The sequence below is a fragment of the Phaenicophaeus curvirostris genome, chromosome 1, assembly GCF_032191515.1.
Source record: "Phaenicophaeus curvirostris isolate KB17595 chromosome 1, BPBGC_Pcur_1.0, whole genome shotgun sequence".
NCBI classification, from domain to species: domain Eukaryota; kingdom Metazoa; phylum Chordata; class Aves; order Cuculiformes; family Cuculidae; genus Phaenicophaeus; species Phaenicophaeus curvirostris.
This window is the reverse complement of record NC_091392.1, coordinates 84,261,596-84,281,949: the sequence shown is the minus strand read 5'-3', so window position 1 is coordinate 84,281,949 and position 20,354 is coordinate 84,261,596. Positions and strand designations below refer to the sequence as shown.

At 41.5% G+C, this 20,354-nt stretch overlaps 1 protein-coding gene across 2 annotated transcripts in view; it reads left to right on the top strand.

Annotated features, from left to right (window-relative positions):
- Positions 1 to 6,189: 6,189 nt before the first annotated feature.
- Positions 6,190 to 20,354, top strand: part of LOC138725395 (extracellular calcium-sensing receptor) — a 79,793-nt gene continuing 65,628 nt past the window's right edge. The window contains exon 1 of one of the 2 annotated variants that reach the window (XM_069866299.1): positions 6,190 to 6,279. The gene's annotated coding sequence lies outside the window, so the exon portion shown is untranslated. Of the gene's footprint in view, positions 6,280 to 15,603; positions 15,700 to 20,354 lie in introns of those variants that run through there. The other variant, XM_069866308.1, reaches the window with a different exon arrangement.

Here is a 20,354-nt window from a genome sequence, read left to right as displayed (position 1 = left end):
TGAATAATAAACACAGGAGCTACGATAGTTATAAATAACATTTTTAACTGAAATCGCATTGCTGAAACATATAGCAAATGAGGTTTTTAAGAAGAGTGTGCTTGGCTGTAATTAATAGATAATGTTCTCTGTGTGCTTTTGCTTTGGTATTCAGCAAATATCTCAGAGCTTTTGCTTTGGTTCTTTACGCTCCCCAGGGCAGGATATTCCAGGGTTGCTCTACAAATAACTGCTCAAATGATATTGCTTAGGCTGCTTGTCTCTGCCAGAGTAACCCTGCCCAACTGTGCAGAGCTGAAGGAGGGAGAAGAAATGCTTAAGGATAACCAAATAAGTGCCTGTGCATGAAAAGGGAATGAGGACAAAGAAGATGAAGAGGGAAAGGAGTAAAGAAAAAGTGAGAATGGACATCACCAGCTGTTTCCAGATCTGTACATGAGGAACACAAACCCTCACCAAGAAAGCAGAACCTTTCAAAACTACTTTGGAGGTGGTCCTGGAAAATGTACATGCAGAACAGTTCTGCAATGGCAGCAGGGGGGATGGACTGGATGTGAACTTACTGGGTCTCTTCCATCTCCAGTTTCTATGAAAACAGTCACCATTCTTTAGTAATATGATAAATATTTTCAAAATCATAGATACAAACTAAATAAAACATATTAAATAACAAGTTCAGCCAATTTAATCATGACTTCTCAACTTTTTAAACCAAGACAGCAGGGAGGAAGAAGGAATAGGCTTGAGATTTTTAGTCCTCTTTGTTTAAGGCTAACTCACATAGGACACACCTTCATGAGACTTGTTCAATAACATTTGTGGAGCTGGGCTGGAGTTGTTTTTGGATTGTCCTCAGTCCACAGGGCTGCTGGTTTTATTCAATGCACAATGGCTGCTGTTTCTCTCTATCAGCCTTTAATTCAGATTTTGCCTTGTTTATGTTTCACTCCTAGTTAGACCAGTAGGTTTCATTTTGAGTAGTGTGCAATACCAGTATAGTCTTTTCAGCGTTAAGTCACCAAAAGCTGATTCCTATCTTCATTCCTACACTGACCAAAACAACATGAATTGCCCTTCAAGAGCAAATCTCCTCCTCTGCAAGGGATCCATGTGTTGCAGTCACACAGACTTCATTGTCCTCAGCAGGGGAAGAAGAATTATTGGCTTGAAAAACATAGAACTCATTACTTGAGCACGTGATATATCTACAAAGTCTAGCTGCAGCGAGGGGACTTGTGTTCCATGGGACAGCCACTAGACAGTGATATAGCCACATCTACACAGCCAAAGTATGTCAGCTTCACGCCCCTGTAGTAGCCCCAGCCTCCTTCTAGCATTTCCTTCACAGTCTAACAGCTCACATTTTCTCTGAATGGCTGTCAAAACTCATATGCATACTCATCATTCAGTCTCAGCAGAGAGGAAGGCTTGGTTAAAGTCTTCTCTCCTATACAAGCCAAAGGCAAGGAACATTTCTGAGGCAGAAGAAGCCAGGGATATGCCTTGCCTCTGGTGCTTAGTTTATCTAATGGCAAGAAGATCCCAGCTTTCTGCATTGTCAGTCTTCAAACTACCAGTCAAGTTTCTTTTACCAGCAACTGAAGTAGTTTAAGATAGTCATTCTCCCTGTTGTGTGCTTCCCCAAATTTATGTAATAGAACAAAACAATGGAGAGACTGGCTTAGGTTTTATCAATATCGTTCTCTTCAGCAGACCAGGGCCTGGAAACAAGACTCAGCCATCACTAAACTGGCTCAAATTTGGGCTTGAGCTTCCTAAGCAACCGGCTCAAGCCACACTCATTGTATTAAGCATACCTCTGGCAAGCACCAGCTACATCATCAGAAAACTTTGTGAGAATGAACATCAGACTTACCCATTATCCCTTTTGACTTTGCATCTTTCCATCTAGCCTTTATACTTTCTTCCTGACCATTTCTTCTTCCCCAACCACATGCACAACCCAGATAAGTGACACAGATAAGCTGAAACTTACAGGAGCAGCAAGTCAGTCCTAGCATCAACCCATCTTCCTGACCAGGGCCAGGAGAATCAGGTAGCTTTCTGAGCCATTTTGGAGAGCTGACTGACTGCCACACTTGCAGGCTGCAAGAATTCTGTTGGAGAGGTCACTTATATCTTTGTTCAGATGATGGACAAAGAGCTCTCTCTTTAGAGATACAATTGTACCTATCCTCTTCATCTTCTGCAGAGTTTCTGCAGGAAAATGCTTCTGTGGGATTATTTTGTCCTTTACACCTAGAGGGGACCAGCAGTAGGTGAACAAAATACCTGTGTGTAAAGAGTAACCTTCAATACTCTGCCTTGTAAGCTGACACCTGCCCTATTCACATCAACGCATGACCTCACCACTCACCACTTCTTTGTGAGATTCCATCACCTTGCGGCACCTGCACATTCCCTACTCTGGCTACTCACTAGGAAATTAACTTGAAGTGGAGAAAGTCATCACACAGCCAGTGTAAGACAGGTGTGCAGTGCCATACAACAGAGCTGTTACTCCTGATCAGGGATCATCAGAGGCATCATCAAAAGAATCAGCATTGTAATATAACTTGTTCAACTGTGTCCTTAAAGGGTACTAAAGAACAGTCCATCAGACCCTGTTTCCTTAATGCTGCACAATGAGATGCATTACATACATAAATCCTAAGTAGGTTCAATGGACTACAGATACCACTCGAACCAATGGTCTTCTCCAGGAGTCCTTCCTAAGTCTCTCACAACCCGCTTTTGCATCTTAGTTGCTAACATACCTGGCCAGCCAATATGGAGTTGGAAACTAGCCCTGCAATCAAAAACAAACCCAAACCCCCTAGCATTAGGAAAGCAGATCTTTCTGAGGTCTTTCTGTCCTTCCATCTGCTCTCCTTGTTCTGGAGACACCCCTTGGTACTCCTTGAAGAATGGCCTTACTGACACCATAGGTGTCTTTCCACTGCAAGAGACCTGCTTGGCAATGTAGGCTTTTATCCTTTGATATCAAACCCTGAATGCCACAGTGCAGCAGAGGTGAACACACTACCCTGAAAACCAGAGAAGTCATTTGCTACCTCAGCTTTTCTCTTCTTTATGCTTAGGTCCAGTGTTCCAGCTCAGACCTTGCTGGCTTTTCCTTGTTCAACTGCTAGTGGTATTTCCAGGAAATATTCAAAGGTAGTTTTGGCCTGAAGTTTTAAAGGAACAAACAGCTGCATGTTCTCCGTAATTCTGTGTATTCCTTTTCTTTTCACTGTTACCTTTGCCTTTGAAGGAGAAGTGATTCTTGGTAGTGATCGTTGGTTTGCTTCTTTCACAGCCACTGTATCACTGAGCTAATAATGCTGTTTAGTATTACAATAAATAGGGAATTAAATATTGAAGATAATATACTTGACTTTAACTCGTTACTTTTATGCTGTATTTTAAGCATATGTTTCATATGGCAAAGGCAGAGAGAAACTAGGATATAAGGACTAGCTTCCAAATCAAGTCACTATGGAAGCTGGCTTGAATCCACAGTCTCTACTAAAAATAGCACCTTCATCTGCAAAGAGAGTCATAGAGTCAAAACTGCAATCAACTGTCATTAGCACAGGACTCAATGTTAGTATTTTCCTGGTGTAAGGGACTCACTATTTCTCCCCACCTAATTCAAATTACAACGAAGCCATGTGAAACAAAACAAAGGACAGCATGGGTTTCAAAATTTCAGCATGGGTAATTCTTCTCTGGAATGCTCAATGGCCAGCTGTTTAGGCTATTTCCTTGCTAAGTGAGAGATGTAGTTCAAATCTGCTCAGACACAGGAGGAGCTGAGCCTTCTGCCTCCTGGCTGAGCTCTCCAAACACTGGGATTTGAGGATGCTCTGGAAAAGTGCATTCTGGTATGGCCTGAACTCTGTAGGCAAGCTAGAGGAAGAATGCCTGTAGTGTTTAGTGTTTAGCATGCTTAGATAGAAGCGCTGTGAATGGATGTTAATTTACTCCCTTGGCTTGTGGCAGCTAAGCTCTAGGAAGCAACGATTTGTCCAATAAGAGTACACAAGGTCCCTATGGGTTTGTCCTGCTGCCTCACCATTGTCCCATTTTTATGAGTAGAAACAGTTTTTGCTCTGTCACTATTACCATAGTGAAAGAAGCTATCACAAAATGATGAAACGACAGGTAATAGGGAGCTACAATTAATACAAAGAGAAATGAAAAAAAAACCAAAACCGTTCTGCTACCTTGTTTCCTATTTGATACAACTATGTCTGAAATAATGGGCACCAAAAAAATATGGCACAAATTCCATCGCTGGCCAAGTGGGGCTAGTGCAGCAACGAGCACAGCAGTATCTGTAGATTTTGTGGAAGAACTTTGTAATGGTCCCACAATCTGACATCTGACCTTGATGATTTCCCATGTTAAAGATTTTGTTTTCTTCCATGTTTTCCATCTCTGCCCAATAACCGTAGCTAAGTGATTACTTAAAATAACGAACCTCCTCTTGTCCTCCAGTTTCTGCACCACCAGAGCCTTAAAAAGTTTGGGTTTGTTGCCATGCTATGTTATAATCTTGAAAAAACTTACTCCAAATACTTGGTGCACAAAGAAATCTCTACTGTTTCTTCAAACAAGATTTTATTTTGATTCGGAAACATTAACACTTTTGACTGCTGCAGGGAAGTGTGAGGTTTGCTTGGGTCCCTAAATGAACGTCTAGTTTAACTTTAATAGGGAATGCTCTGAATCTGTAGATCTTTTATCTGGAACCATCTCCAATTAAGCATGATTCAGAATTAAGGAAGCTATTATTCACCTTTGCAGTCAGTTTTTTGGGGTTTTTTTGTTGTTATTGTTGGTTTTATCTGGAGAGTATTTGTAATCATTTCACTACGATTGTGCAATTGTACTGTAATAACTGTTATAAGGATGAGGATCAGTTCCCTAAAATGTTAGTTAGTTAGTTAGTGCAGGGGAAGTGGGAAATTAAATATAATTCTTCCTCAAAATTAACTCCTTCCTAATACATAAAGTGCTATTTGCGGACCTAAGTAGCTTTGAGTCAGGTGGTAATTCTGCAGTGAAACATGGACAAGTCATTTACTCAAGTTAGGTCCTGTGGATCTCCTACAGAAATAAAGATCCCTGACACCTCTTCAGGGTGAAAAAAACCCAATGTGCTGTTAATGTATCCTAACAGATTATAATATGTAATATTTCTATTCTCTTACCAGTATGTTTCAACTTTAAGGACAGTTTTATTGTTATTATTTGGGAAATGAAAACTGGACTCTCAGGACAGACCCAGACAACTAGTGCTGGGCTGTAGAGTGACACTAGAATCTGAGTGCCATGTGCTACTTTTCTTAAAAAAGACCCGTAGTTTTATGAGGTTAAGAGATTTCAGCTATGAACTGTATAATGATCCCAAAAGACTGTTTCTCTCGACCAGCGTTGGATGTGAAAAGCAGTGTAATAATGTAAGTGCTAGCAAATATTGATGGAAACATTTTGATCTCTGCATTTCGGTTCTTCAGATGTAGATAAAGTGGTGAGGGGAGCAACCCTGGAGCTACACGTATCTGCACAAGCACACAATAATTTAACTGTGCAGAGCAGAGCGAGGATTTGGACTAGGTGATCCGGTGGGTCTTTTCCAACCTGGTGATTCTATGATTCTATGATTTTTCTGCTTCGAGAGACAGAGGTCTCTGGGATTTTTCCTGCATGGGGTTCAGGTACAAGGGAACAACATAAATCGAGCTGCAGGAAGAAGGCTGCGGTCTTGAAGCGAAAACTGAGCTGGCGATGCTTCCCTTCCCCATCGGGAAGGGTGAGGAACCGGGGTGCCAACCTGCCGGGTGCCGCCGGGAGCCGGGGCAGGGGAACCCGCCCCTCGGTCAAGGCGAGAGGGGTTGAACGGAGAGGTATCCCGGCTGTCCACGGAGAGGTATCCCGACTTTCCAGCCCCTCCCGGGGCGGCGCAGAGCGGGGCGCACCCGGGCGGCCCCCGCCCGCCCCGCCTGGCGTGGCCCGTGGGAGCGGGGCACGGGCGCCCGGAGGTGCCGGAGGCGGCGGGGAGGGCTGGGCTGGCCCCCCGGCTCGGGGTTTCTCTCTTCGCACCCCCCTCCCTTCCATCCCCCGGTTCCCGTGAGGCTGCAAGCGCCGCGGCGGCAGCTGCGGCGGGGGTTGGGGGGGGGGGGGGTGGCGGCGGGGGATGCTGCCGCCGCCCTGCCCAGTGCCGGAGTGAGGAGCTGGAGGCGGCAGGAGCGGCCCCGGCGGCGGGACGAGGTCAGCGGGGGCCGGTGGGAAAGGGGACGGGGCTGGGAGCGAGCGGCGCTGCCGCCGGGAACCGGGGATGCGCCGGGGTGGGGGATGCGCGGGGACCGGGGATGCGCGGGGATGCGCCACGACGGGGGATGCGCGGGGACCGGGGGACGCGCGGGGACGGGACGGGATTCGATCGGGACAGCCCGCAATGCAGCCCCGGGGTCTGGTTTTGGGGTGCAGACCCCCCCACCCCGTCGGGGCGGGCAGCGGGACAAGTCGGAGGCGGCGGGGAGCCGGGGCATCCCGGATGCGGATGGAATTCCCCGGAGGGACCCCTGCGCCTCCCCTCCCCAAATCCCGAGCAGGGTGGCTTGTAAATCCGTGGAGGATCGAGCGAAAGGAGAAGTTTCCGTGGAGCTCGGAGGTGTTTTCTCTGGCTGCAGTTAACTAGAAATAATATCGAGGGGAAGAACAGTAATTCATAACAAAACTTTTAAAGAGCAACAGGTTGTTTTACTGAAATCACACGCGCTGTGGAACAAAAAAAAAAATCCCCTCAGGTGATCCTGGAATGACTGATAGCAGTTAAAATTTGTAAACCAATTAGGTGTTTTGGGAGCTCCTAGGACTATTCAAAACAAATTTCAATATATGTCTGAAGAGAGATTCTAAAAAACTATATGTCTGTCCTTAAAATCTTCATTTTTTACTTCTGTGGATGCAGGATATGATCCTTAGAATTACTTTTGTATGTTTGTTTGAAGTGTTTCCTTTTTCCATGGAGGTTTTTCCTGCTTGAAACGCATTGTCCATTACGCACAGACCTCCTCACTATCAGGCTCTGCCCCCCCAAACCATCTCTGTGTGCTTTTCTGTGTGTTTCTGGTGCAAACTAGAATTAACCCTGCTGGACACCAAGCTGCTTTCATTCGGAGCACAGCAGGTAGTGGGCCACTGCCCCTGCATCTCCTGACCATGCCCAGCACGGTGTGCCTTTTCGGTGATGGTAGAGAGGGGAGAAAGGGGTTTCACAGGCTTTTCCTGCTTTTCCCTTTCAGATAGCGTCTCTATCACAGTCCGAACTTCTTTGCATCCTACTGGAGGTGTTTAAAGGACGTGTGGATGAGGTGCTGAGGGGCATGGTTTAGTGACTGATAGGAATGGTTGGACTCGATGATCCAGTGGGTCTTTTCCAACCTAGTGATTCTATGATTCTACTTGAGTTGCACTACCAGGGGAGTATTAGTGAGGTATTGCTATAGCTATATCCCACTCAGTGTGGTGTCCCTGAAAGTGTTTCTGTTAATTGCGGGAATTTGAGCCCTTAACTCCTAATCTTGATTTAGACTCGGGTTGAGCAACTGTGGACTATTCGCTTCCTACCCTACCCTACCCTACCCTACCCTACCCTACCCTACCCTACCCTACCCTACCCTACCCTACCCTACCCTACCCTACCCTACCCTACCCTACCCTACCCTTCTTGCCTTAGTAAAATGCAGGACTAAGCTCTCCGTTCAATCAGAAATGCCAGTTACAGGCCCAGGGACAGGATCCAATTCTGTTCCCTATGAGTTCACTAGGATTTGGTCATTGATCCCAGTATCGTGAAGTGTGGATTCACACAGCTTTTCCAGTTGTGAGAGTGGAAAGAAAAAAATTAGATGACTATTGGTGATATTTTTGCTGAGATGCGCTGAGCAGTGGTGAAGAAATCTGGTGGCTGTTCCAGTGAAGCACTTTCAATAACAAGCTTACATTTAATTAGTGTAATTGAAGTTGTGGAAAAGCAGATAGTTTTAAAGCACATTAATTATGGCAGGTTGGTGATGAAAAGGCAAACAGAACATCTCAATGGATTTCTAGGGTGATCCCAAGCGTGCGTCAAATCTCACCACACTATTTGACACCAAACTGTCCTACCTGTAAACTCTCAAAGAGGGTAGTGATTGAGTGGGTGACACACCAGTAAAATTTTGACATCAGTCTCAAAGTAGCAATAGAGCGATAATGACAGCAAAGGTTGTACAGTTACCTCCTATACTAAACTTTATGGCTTACTGAAAGAATTCAGATCCCAGGTCTGTCAGTCTGACACCATTTGTGACATTCTCAAGCCTCAGTACTTTCTTGATACTTCATAAGCTTGTTAAAATTATCTTCCGAAATACAAGTAAAAGCGTCAAGTGAGACAGTGGGAGCATTTCAGTCTGCTACCATTCCATCTGCATGTTGATTGCACACTGTTGTATCTACTGTTGGTTGCAAACAACCTTGTCTGCATAAGTTGGTAGGCTTTCTCAGTCACTTATTAACTGCAAGAGTGAGGAATGCTTTACCTATACTAATTTGTGCCAATGATTCTAAGAACACTACTGACACTCAAGTAGGTTGAGGAGGTCATTGACAGAGTGGTAGCTTTAGGATCTAAATCTTCTCTTCTGATATATCAGCACTAATTCTGTATATTTTTTGTTCAGATAAGAAATTTAGGATAGATCAACAGGTTAGCTCACAAATTCTAAGTGATCTCTTCACGCGTATGTGAAATCCTAGTGAAAACAACATGATCTGGTAACTTAATTGTAAAGACAATTCCAAAACCTGTTTTGGGCTTGGACACTGACCTCAGGCAAACCATGTCCTTTCATTTTCTGGTTTCAGATGTGGGGATAAAAACTGTGCCTTACGCGGTCTTGATAGAAACATCTTGTCTAGAAACAGGGGTTTCTGAAGCACACTGGAATTTCCATGCAAAAAGCTCTGTAACCTGGCTCTACCTACAGTGTCTGGCACTGGGACAGGGACTAACTGGTGCTGCATACTTTGGTGGACAAGGTACTCAACACCTGCGTGAGTGTCTGATATGGGCAGGGCATTTAGGAAGTTCCTGGGTTCCGATTTTTGCCTCTTGAAAAGTGTGTATGGGGGAGAGGAGGATGTTAAACACAGCTGTGACATTGCAAATACAGATGTGCAATACTCTCTTGTGCAGAAATGAGGGCCAATGTACTGTGTCCTAGAGTCTGGAGGAAGATTTGAACCATTGCTTCTCAGGACTTGTTAGAGTGCAAGTACTCATGGTTAATGGTGGCATTTTGCACGCTAACATTGCACAGGGAATCGGAATTCGTGATGACAGTTACAAAGAGAAGAAAAAGAAGGCAGAGGAAAGAAGAAAGGATGCAGAAGGAAAAAAGGAGCAAGAGTGACAGTAATCCTAGCAAAGGGAACATTTTCCAGTAAGCAGTTCTGAATGTGATGTAAAAAATAACAATTGAAAGTTTTATTTTACTACACAGAGCCCAGATTATTCCTTTGATCTCTGTACAAGCTTCCTCTTGACATCTGTGGGAGATCAGTGTAGAGAGGGGAGTGTGTGGTCTTAAATTTGTGATGCAGCTCGTGGACAGTCATGAAATGGAATTCAATCCTTTCCAAAAATGAATACAGAGCTGTGAGCCAATGAGAAAGGTCCTGAAATAAATGATAAAAAGTGGTGTGTTCACACATATCTCACAACCAAAGCTGTAGATAAGTTATCTGAATACTCTGATTATTACAGCTAAATTCTTGTCATCTCTTTAAAAGAACTAATTCAGTGTCCATGCTACTGTCTACAGGAAATCCTTAATAAACTTGGTTTGTGTAATGCTTTACAGAAATACACTATTCTTGAAACTTTTACCAGTATTCAGCATCTAAAGACGGTTATTTCAGCTTAGTAAGTTAGGTCACATTGTGACCTCTAACAAGTGACAATAAAATCTTTACAACACTTTCTTGAAAACAGCGATATGTGAGCTTTAAAAGATAGATAACAGATGTGCCTACATCTCTGAGCAAACCAAATACACAAGAATACAAAGAACTTAAAGTGGTTCATTTCAGGACTTTTTTGAAGTGTTTAGCATCAATGATAGCCATGTAGGTGCTTTAACTTCATAATTTCATGTCTGATGCTTACTCATTGTGCTGCTATACTTGAACCCTTGATATCTTGAATTAAAACATTGGGAAACCAGGGGCTTCCTTTACATACATCTTATGAGAAAGAGAACATTTAGGAGCAGCTCAAAACAAAGCTTAAGATTAAAACATCATAATAAATCATCACTGCTATAAGAAGCTCTAACTGCTTTCTGCCTTCATTCAGCAAGTCCTCAGCTATCTACTGAGTTTTGGAACCAGAAGGGCTGCTGGTCTGTTACTGTTACCATTACTTGTCTCCAGTTGGGAGGGCAGCTTATAAACTGGAATAGTGGTCTACAGTATGCTCTGTGAACAGAAAAGAGACCCGGTCCCTGCCATAAAGCACTGGAAGTGTCTCAGGTGTATTAGGTTGGGGAGACAGAAGACACTTTGCTTTTCCATTTCCCATCATCATCTCCTCAAGGCAGAGTTTGACAGATATAGTCTTTTCCTCCAAGAAATACCTTCTAACCTGTATTTTCTGCTTTCTCTGTGCTTTCTTTTTACTTTGCAACCATAATCTTCTTGAAAAGGAGACATTAATTTCACATTCCTGGTTTTGCACCCTTTGGTTCATCAGTGACATGGCACCATTAATTAAGCATTTTTTTTGTGCAGTTTCTTTGCTTGAGAGCTGCCCATGCTAAGGGAGCACCATTGAAGACAAGCTGCTGGAGGGCTGTAATATTATGGGGAGATTTTGTCTAGCCCCCACACTCATGGCTCTTCTGGCATCTATTGAAAGCCTCAGGGAGGGATGGGGATGGGAGTAGGCTGTTTCAGTGAATGTGCAACAGATCTATGTCTCTTATACTGACTGTTAGTGTCAAAGCATTCAGCAAACTCAGGAGCTCTTCAGGACCATTCACTCATGGCTGGGTTTGCATGGTCCCTTGCACAAAACTCTCCACAGTGGCAAGGCAGAAAGGGAAGTTGCGATCTGGTGCTGATGGGATTAATCAATAAAGTTACAGATTAGGGGCTGCGAGGTAGTGGGTGGGTTATTCATCCAATCTGCTACTTAAACTCTTCTTTGAGAAGCCTGAACTGATCTAGAGCTTGCAGACAGTTTTATTGTCATCCTTCCCTCTTCTCAGAAATGTTCATGTACTTTTCAAATACACAGTGAGTGCCATTTCAGGTGCACAGCACTACACTGCCTAGCTCATAGCTTCTGTGCCTCAGAAGGGCAAGGATCTCTTTTTTGTAGATCCTGTGTGACATCTGCCAGACCTGTGCAGTTACCTCTGATCTTCTAACAGGGCACAGTATAGGCAGGTTTAACTGTCTAGACTAGTACCTCAGTCGCTGGTGCTTGTGGCAAGGTTTGTCTTCTTATTCCTGTCTCCTCCCACTTTTCACCTCATTGCTGTCTTTGGCACACGCGATGCATGTTTCTGCTCAGTTCTTTGCTCCCACTTGAAACCCCATTGTGGGAAGCCGTGACTGAATGGGTCTACATGTACCACACAGTCTGCTATGGTAGCTGCTTTCAAGATGACCTCTTTGGCCAAATAAGTTTTAAAATATTTCAAATATATCATAATTGGTACTCATTAGGAACTTCTGACAAACCCTGAGCAAGCCAGGTGTCCAAGCCCTGCAACAGCGATCTAGTATTCAGATTTATCTCTGTTTAGATTTTACAATATGTTTCACATTTGGTCTTTGAGGAGAATTTTAACTAAGCTGTACCCAGTCTACACCAAGCAGTAGATTCTACACCATGCAGTGTTGCAGCTGTTGAGATGCCATTCTTTCTACATGGGGTTTTGAAAGTATTTAGAATTGTGGAGGTAGTTCCTTCCAGCAGACTTTGTATTGGAAAGATGAGTCTGCTCAAAGGACGACGAATCTATGCCACATTTAAGTCTCACGGATATTTTATGTCTTCTGCATAGCCATATATTTTGCACAGCTGTCATATTCTTGCACAAATGATAAATTGTCAAACCCTGCTGATTAGTTTCCTCCATTCAGTGGCCTTCAGTCTAGGGAAAATGCACAGATTTATAAATCAAGCTATAATCCTAAATCTTCTGCTGCCTGTATTTATTATTTCAGGGAACCTGCGTACAGTCCTTTTCTTACCTTAGGGCGGCAACTGTAATCTTACTGTTTTATGTATTCGGGACTGAAGGGACTGGATCCAGTTAGTGAGCGACAAACTGGGTGTAAAAGTCTGATTTCTGTACAACAGAATTAGGTTCCACCTGTTGCCACACAATGTCCTTCATATACATCACTCCACGTGATACCCTTGTCTAAAGCATCACAATGAGGATACAAACATTAATATCAACATCAGGGTGTGAAGGTGTGTATGATTGTGTAAGCATGAATTCTTTATATGAGTTAGACTTCTGTCTTCAACAAAAATACCAATAGAAGATTATGCTTCTTAGTTCCTAGGATAGTCTTAGGCTGAGTAATTGTAGCAGTTAGCTAAGGTAGAGTTACTGCTCCTTCCATTTCTCTGGAAGTGGTGTATGCATAGTTAATGATCTCTGATGTGTCATGTCCATTTTCATAGATGTTTCTATACTTAAGCCTTTGAAAGCAGCTGCCAGTCAGAAGGTTCTACTCAGTGTTAAGAAGCCTTTATCCCCTCCCACCCCCATCCTCCACAGTTAGATGCTGCTTGGGAGCTTTCAGTTGAGTGCTTTGAGCAGTGTCTTCCTATGAAGTGGTGCAGGATGCACAGTGTCAATATCCTGGCTTACAGAGATGAGATTTCAACCCTCTAGGTTTAAGCAGCAGCTGGATGGCAGTTTTGAGGGTGGAAAAATTTCTCAGCCTAAAGTGGGTGATGAATATCTCAAGAACCTTTGAGGACCTGAGCTTTTGCTCCTCATTGTTTACAACTACAATCCCTTCCTCTTCTGGAGTGTCTGCAAGAATTACTGCAATTATTTCACTCTACTTAAGCATAGAATTTCTGATTCACAGCCATGAGAGCTCATTGTTTAGTATTAGTTGAAAACTGAGGTTCAAATGAAACCACGTGGTCCCTAATCACCAAAGTAGTACTAATCAGTACAAAGTAGGTTCATTCGTGCTGAGTTTGTGCTCTGACCATGGATGCATCAGTAACTCTGCAGCTGGAGTCTCACACAGGCAGGACCTGTCACCTTATATTGGAGATAGCCAGAATGAAGCAGATTAAGTTTTGGAGTTGTTTTGCTGTAGTTATTTTCACTGCTTTCATAGAGTTTATTTCAGTTTTCAGTTGGAGCTATGAAGTATTTTATGAGGGAGACTCAACAAAAATTGTCCACATGGCACTTAGTGGGAAGGAATTCACTACAACCATAGTATCCACATGTACTGGTCAATGTCAGGTGAACGGTATGGAAAGAAATGTAGTGGTTGTTCTTGTTGTTGAATGCCTCCTGTGCAGTGATAGACCTGAAGGTACTTGGGTAGGGGCCTAGATCTACTTGATTTTCACTACTTGCCAAACTGGAATTGCACTACCTGAAGTAGGATGTCTGACACCGTATCATCAGCACCAGACAAGGTAGCTGACAAAGCAGTGCAAAGAGAGATAATGCAGTGGTAGCACTGAAAACAGCAGTAGTCAGAGGGTCTGGAGCAGATGCAGAGACCTGAAAAGAGACAGTGGTGAGTTGGGAGTTGAAGTAGGCACAGTGCTGACACTCTCTGCTCTCTTACAGACGTGCCTAAGTGAAATGTGGGAAAAGTGTCATCCCTTGTGCAGCTGTAGGAGTGAACAGGGTCAATGAGGTGAAACAAGGGACTCGGAGGTTTAGTGTTCCCCATTTGTTATTTTTATGAGGATGGCAGGCTTCTCCTATGTCATGCTTAGTTCCTTTCTCCCCTAGTAAACTACTCCTTGCTTTGTAGATGAACATGTTCTTTGTAGAAAAAGGCTTATTGCCAGTTAATGACATTAAAACATAACACTTAATTCCCATGATTCTAGATGGGGACTATTGCTGCTGACAGCTGCATTTGGTGGTATTTTTTAAGGACCTTTAATCAGTGACAGTGCCTGGCAAATGACACTAAAGATCCCAAGACAGAATATACACAGGCACGGTTTGGGTATTGGCATGCTGTCCTCTGAATCATATCCTGCAAGAAGAGACTATTGGCAAAAATCATTATTAAGGAACAGATTATTTTAATAACCCTATATCAAAATACCTAACCCTATATCATTTATTCTGACATGACTTCTTTTTCCTGAAAGTTTTATAGATTTGCAAAACCATCTTTCCTATAAGCAATGCCATGACATTGTTAGTGTTTGCAGTTTTCAAGGGGAATTCTTGTTCTGGAAAGTGATTTGTAATAGTCCCATTTTCTTATTCAGTACGTCTGTTATCAAGGCAATAGCTGCAGTAACTAAAGACTTAAAACAAATCTTGGGCGCTGTGGCTTCTATTAACATTGCAAACCCAGAGAAGCTGACACAACGATTTTTATCTTCTCTCTTCATGTGCATTGCCTAGAGAATTACTAACTTGCAATGAGAATTGTTGATAGTTGTGCCAACAAACTGTACGATATAGAGGAGTGGAGGTGACACTGAGGGTGCAGCTTATTCTGATGACTTTTTGTTGCTCTAAGCAATTCGAAAACTGGCAGGTATGTTTGGAGGTATGGCCATCAAAAACAATAGCATCTTATAAATTACGAAGAATATACTTGCACGCAACACGTGGAGGATTAAGATTCTGTTTTTATAGGCACTTTTTGAAACAGCTGTATATTATATGGCCTTGTTTGAAAGCTCTGCTTGTAGTAAATCACAGCACATTGGAATACCTGTCAGAAATAAGGAAAGTTGGCTTGATTGAGCCATGATCCAAACATACAGTTCCAGACAGTAAAAGCATTTAATAGCTTGGCACCCAGATGCTGTCTTTCATCCAAAGATCCAAAAGAGCTTTTAAAAATGTCTAATTACAGCATAATGTGCTCCCATTTTGTATCAAGGATTATCAAAGTAGAAAAAATACAATACTATAATTTCAGGTTCATATTTCTATTGTTGGGTACTTAGATTCATATTATGCTTCATGTTATTGATCTAAATATGGGGTTAGATGGCAGCTCACATTCAGGTTTGAAAACGATCTGATTTCCAGGCCCAAAGATGGAAACGGGGATTTTTTGATGAACATATAAAAAATTTTAAAGCCTGAATTATCTTGTTTCTTACTGAGATTTGTACTTTTAAATTTCTTTTTTTTTTTTGCTTTTTGTAATTTGTCTCTAACTTCAGCCTGTAGTTGGCAGCTAATGTATTTCTATGATGCTTGCACTAATATTATGAAACTTTTCTTTAGAAGCCATGCAACTACAAAAATTGTTCAGGGTGCATTATAACAACAATACCTAGGAAGGAAAAAGAAGTTGTAGCTCTTACTTAAGCATGTAATGCAGCAGTGCTGGTATGTACCTAACAATGCACATTTCCTCCTACATGAACTATTTCAGGTGAGCGAGAGTTCACATCCTGTTGGGGGAAGGAATTATGTGATACATGCCTGTTAATTAAGGGAACCCAGTTTTAATACTACAGCCATCAGTAGGGTTAGATAACTCCTGGCTCTAATCTTTTGATACTGTGGACTGATAGAAAGTGAAGATGAGCACAGTGACCTATGGGATTTCTCTTGTTTAACGGATATGCTATGTTAAGTCTAAATTTAAGTGCTTTTATGTTAATTTTATGTCAAGTTTCATCTGTAAAGGTCATGGAGTACAGTTCTTAAGTTAAAATGTTTCTAAAATTCAGAGACCTATTTCCTCAGTAGCAGCTAGCTCCCTTAACATTTCCTGTACCTGGAAAAATACCTGTGGATAATCAGTTTTGCTTTTTCTCCCGGCGAGAACCACGGGCAAGTGGTTGATATACACAGCACTCCTGTAGCTACACAGTGTCTGGGACTGGTCTCTCTGTTACTAGATTTGGGCAACCACAAAGATGGCATAAAGCTATTTTTTGGTTCTCTGGTCTTATGCCAAGAACAGCTTGGAGAATCTGGGCATGACTTGTACGGCAACATTTACTTATGTGTAACTGTTGCAGCCCATAGTCCCTTCTCAGTTAAATGCTTAAGTTATGGTTTGTAACAGATGCCTAGATTCATTGCTTTCTACTATCTTTATCTTTTACTAATAAAGAAATAAATTCTTTATGTGCATGGATTGTGTAAATCTTAAAAAAGCAAAAAACCCAAAACAATCCCTCTTCCACTGCTTATTTAGTTTGTAAAGTCCACTGCAGTCCTGACATCTGTTTAACACAGTATGTTTACAATCCAACTTAAATGGCTTAGAGTAATAATTACACATAAAAATATACAGATATCCTCATTCTGAACAAAATCCATAACGGTATCAAATGGCAAACCCTATTGCAAACTCTTACTCTCTATACCTCTGTTTTCCCTAAATTCCTGAAGAAACAGAAAGATCTTGTGGTTCCCCTGCTGACTGTAATATGAAATATCCTACATACCCTATCTTCCTGAACCATTTTTTCAGAAATATTCTGGATGCTCCAAGTCTCCACATTGATATAAAATTACAATAACAGCTGCCTGACATGACATTATTCTAGGAACACTGCATGACTGTGTAAGTAAAGATTGCGTGATAATGCAAATCTCAGCTAGTTGAAAAATGAAAAGGTCATTGACATTAATTCTATACCGAGATGAAAAATGAAAAAGATGAATAGAGCAGTACAAATTTGAGGTCCTGTTGTGGAAGAAATTTATTTAGCTCAGCTCTAGTTCACCTGTTGCTGTGACTGACATTATTTCAGCTCATTAAAATAAAACAGCAAAATAATCGTTCAGCTGTGATTTGAGGAAAAGCTCCTGCTCCTTGGTTAGAGGATGATTTAATCATGCATAAGTAATCAGATAATTACCAATTGAATATAGGTAAAATTGATAGCAGGTGCTGAAATTTTAATTAACTTTACACAGATGTTAATATTTGTCCAGAAATTTGTATCAGGAATGAATTTCCCTTACAGTTCTTCAGTATTCCATTGTCTTAAATTATTATTAGTTTAGAATTTAGGAAGCATGTGTGCAACTATTGTACCCTTTTAAGATCACATGATATCAAGAGAAAGAAACTGTGTCAAATGTTATTTGTCTGAACAAATCTTTTGCACTCACTAATTATTACAGACTTTGGTTCAAAGCTTGTCCCTACCTCCATTTTGAGCATTTCAGGTGTTAAGAATGTTGTAGTTACCCAATTTTTTTTTTAAGGCATTTAAAATATTTGTGCATCTAATGATCAAATGAGTGCGTTAATTTGAGTTTGTCTCACAATTTAGAGGTTATGCTAATTGGCATGGCAGAACTTAATCCTATAACTGGATTTGAATCCTGTTTTCAAAAAGTGATTTCAGGTTAGGCATCTCAAGTCATTGATGAACTTATGTGCTTCAGTGAGCAGGGCAACACTTAATTTTGTCTGGCTAACTGTCAGATTCTCAATCCTGAATTATAGATTTCCTACAATGTATGTTACAGACCTGGCAAAAGATTTGCAGAAAACACATGAATGGGCAGCCACATAGATTACTGTGGAGTAATATTGTAAGAAATGGGCTGGGACGCTCCTTCTCTCCCCAAAATGTGTGATTTAATCCACCTTGTGGCTTCTGGTACCATGCATTTTTCTCACACAGTCCCTAAATTTCTTCTCGTCATAGCGTTCCCGCATTGTTAAGTTTGATACATGCCTCTTGCTGCGTAGTCTGACCAGTGGCAGAGCACGTTTGTGCTCTGTAAGTGAGAGATGTATTCTTCAGCCTAAGTTAAAAGGCTTGCACCTGAGACCTGAGCCAGGGGTCTGAGCAGTTTGCCAGCTTTTGTGGGTGCATTCACAAACAAAACAGCAAGTACTTGTGGTTCTGTGTAAACAGGGAACAGGGACACTAGGGATGTTTTGGTTAATCCTGCTTTGAAGGAGAAAAGAGGGTAGGATTTGGCAGAGAAAGTGAGATTATTTAAATCACATCATGGAAGCATATGAAAGTTGTATTCGGAAAGGGTTTGGGTTTTTTTCAAATATATAATGCACTTTTGGGTCAAAAAGACCCAAATCTGTAATTTCATGATCAAATGACCATCATCTAATGTGTAGGAGTCTCACCTGGTATGTAGGATGGCCCAGGTGTAATCTTTCAGCCAGATTGGGCCAAGCTGACCTAGTTGGTCTCCAGAAATGGTGTGCAGGTGCCCACCTTGCCAATGGCACTGGTGCTCCCGAGTAATATTTCTGACATTTTTCCTTAAAACTGGGAAATGTCTTGTAGTTCTGATATGCAATGGAAAATATATCTTGAGTTCTGAGAGAATTCACTACATGGGAAAACTTTTTGGCATAGCTTCATTATAGGAGTGGCTGACATGGATTTGAAACTCTGAATGGCACCTACCTGGAAAAGAAATACTTCTTGGACAGCTGTAAGCCAAATTTCAGCAAGACTTGGATTCACAAGAGTGGGATTTCTAGACTTAATCAATACTTAAACATTTTATTAGGAGCCAACTGGTCTTTTCTAATGTGCCTAATCACCTAGCTCTTACTGGTTTCAGTTCCCAAGTCTGAGGACCCAAGTCTGGAATGTCCATTGAAAAGGCAACTGACTGTGATGTATCATAAACTATTGGTATTTCTATGATTAAACTGTAGTCCAGTCCTCTCTGAATCTCCGGGTCTTAGTTTCAGTTGTTAATGTCTTCGTTTCCTACTTTTTCCAGTCATTGCATGTGTCTTAATTCACCATTGCTGGAAGTGTATTAGAAATAGGCCTATGTTTTATAGAAGACACTCTCATAGGGAAAGCTGTACTAATTTCAGTGATTGATCCATTTCAATGTGTGTCAAATGCATTAACAGAAAACGATGCTTAAACAGATGCCTACCTCAAGGCCTAGGCTTCTTCAGGTGTGGGATCTGTGTAACCACACTGGTTTGGAACCTGTGTCTTTGCAAATGGGACAGCAGTTTTTCCCCTAAAAACTGTGCTGTTTTAAAGCTGCAGGTGAAGACTACTTTGCTTATTTTTACTGAGCTGACTTGATGCAGACTGCATTCAGCATGCCTTGATCCCAGAAGACACAGTTTAGGTCATAGTTTTATTAGTGAGGCCAAAGCCAGGAACAGCAAATTGACAGACAGACAAAGGCATGGTGCTGCTTTTATGAGATTCTAAATACATAAATACATTAAATGTCTGAATATAAATACACGCTTATAAACTGTAAATTCAGACATATTAATCACACAACTATATTAATAGGAACAATGATGGTGTATGATTCATTGGTCATGATAGAACATATGATGACAAACAGATAGAAGAATCATAGAATCATAGAATCATAAAATCACTAGGTTGGAATAGACCCACTGGATCATCTAGTCCAACCATAGATGAGATGATGGAAAGACCTGTTGATAAAGATGAACTCAATTAAAAATGGCTCACCTGTGAAATAAGAAAAAGAATAGTTTTACTTGTGTTTCTGGATTCTTGTAGAGCATTCCTCATTATTTGTTTCCCAAGTACAGTTTGAATGTTGTCTCTTTCTGATGGTATGCTCTTATGATATTCCCCTCTTACTAATTTGTGTCTAAAATAAGTAATAGAAATCTTTTCTGTCTCCACTGAAAGCCCTTTGCTGGCTTCCTTTAAACCCTGAAGACACTTACTCTCTCTTGATACTGATGTTCCAGACAGAGCTATTAGTGCTGAGCCTCCAGACGCAAAAATTGAATTTACAGCTTGAACTTTCAAGGCTTCAAAGAACTAAAGGGATGAAGAGAGGCTGGCATGAAATACTATGCTTTTCCTGATTTCACTTTTGGGAAATCAAATAAACATTTACAAATAAAATCATGAAAGCATTTTTATAAATTAGATGGATAAGCATTAGCTGTTCATTATGTACTCCCACGTGCAAATTGTAGTGAAGAATCATTTGTCTTCCAAGAGTGTGGTGACAAGGCTTAATTTAATATTTGTTAGGAAGTCTTGGATCCTTGGAGAGAAGCTATAAGAGGAGTATTCAGTATCATTATCATAATTTTAAAAATAATAATATTCAGTTCTT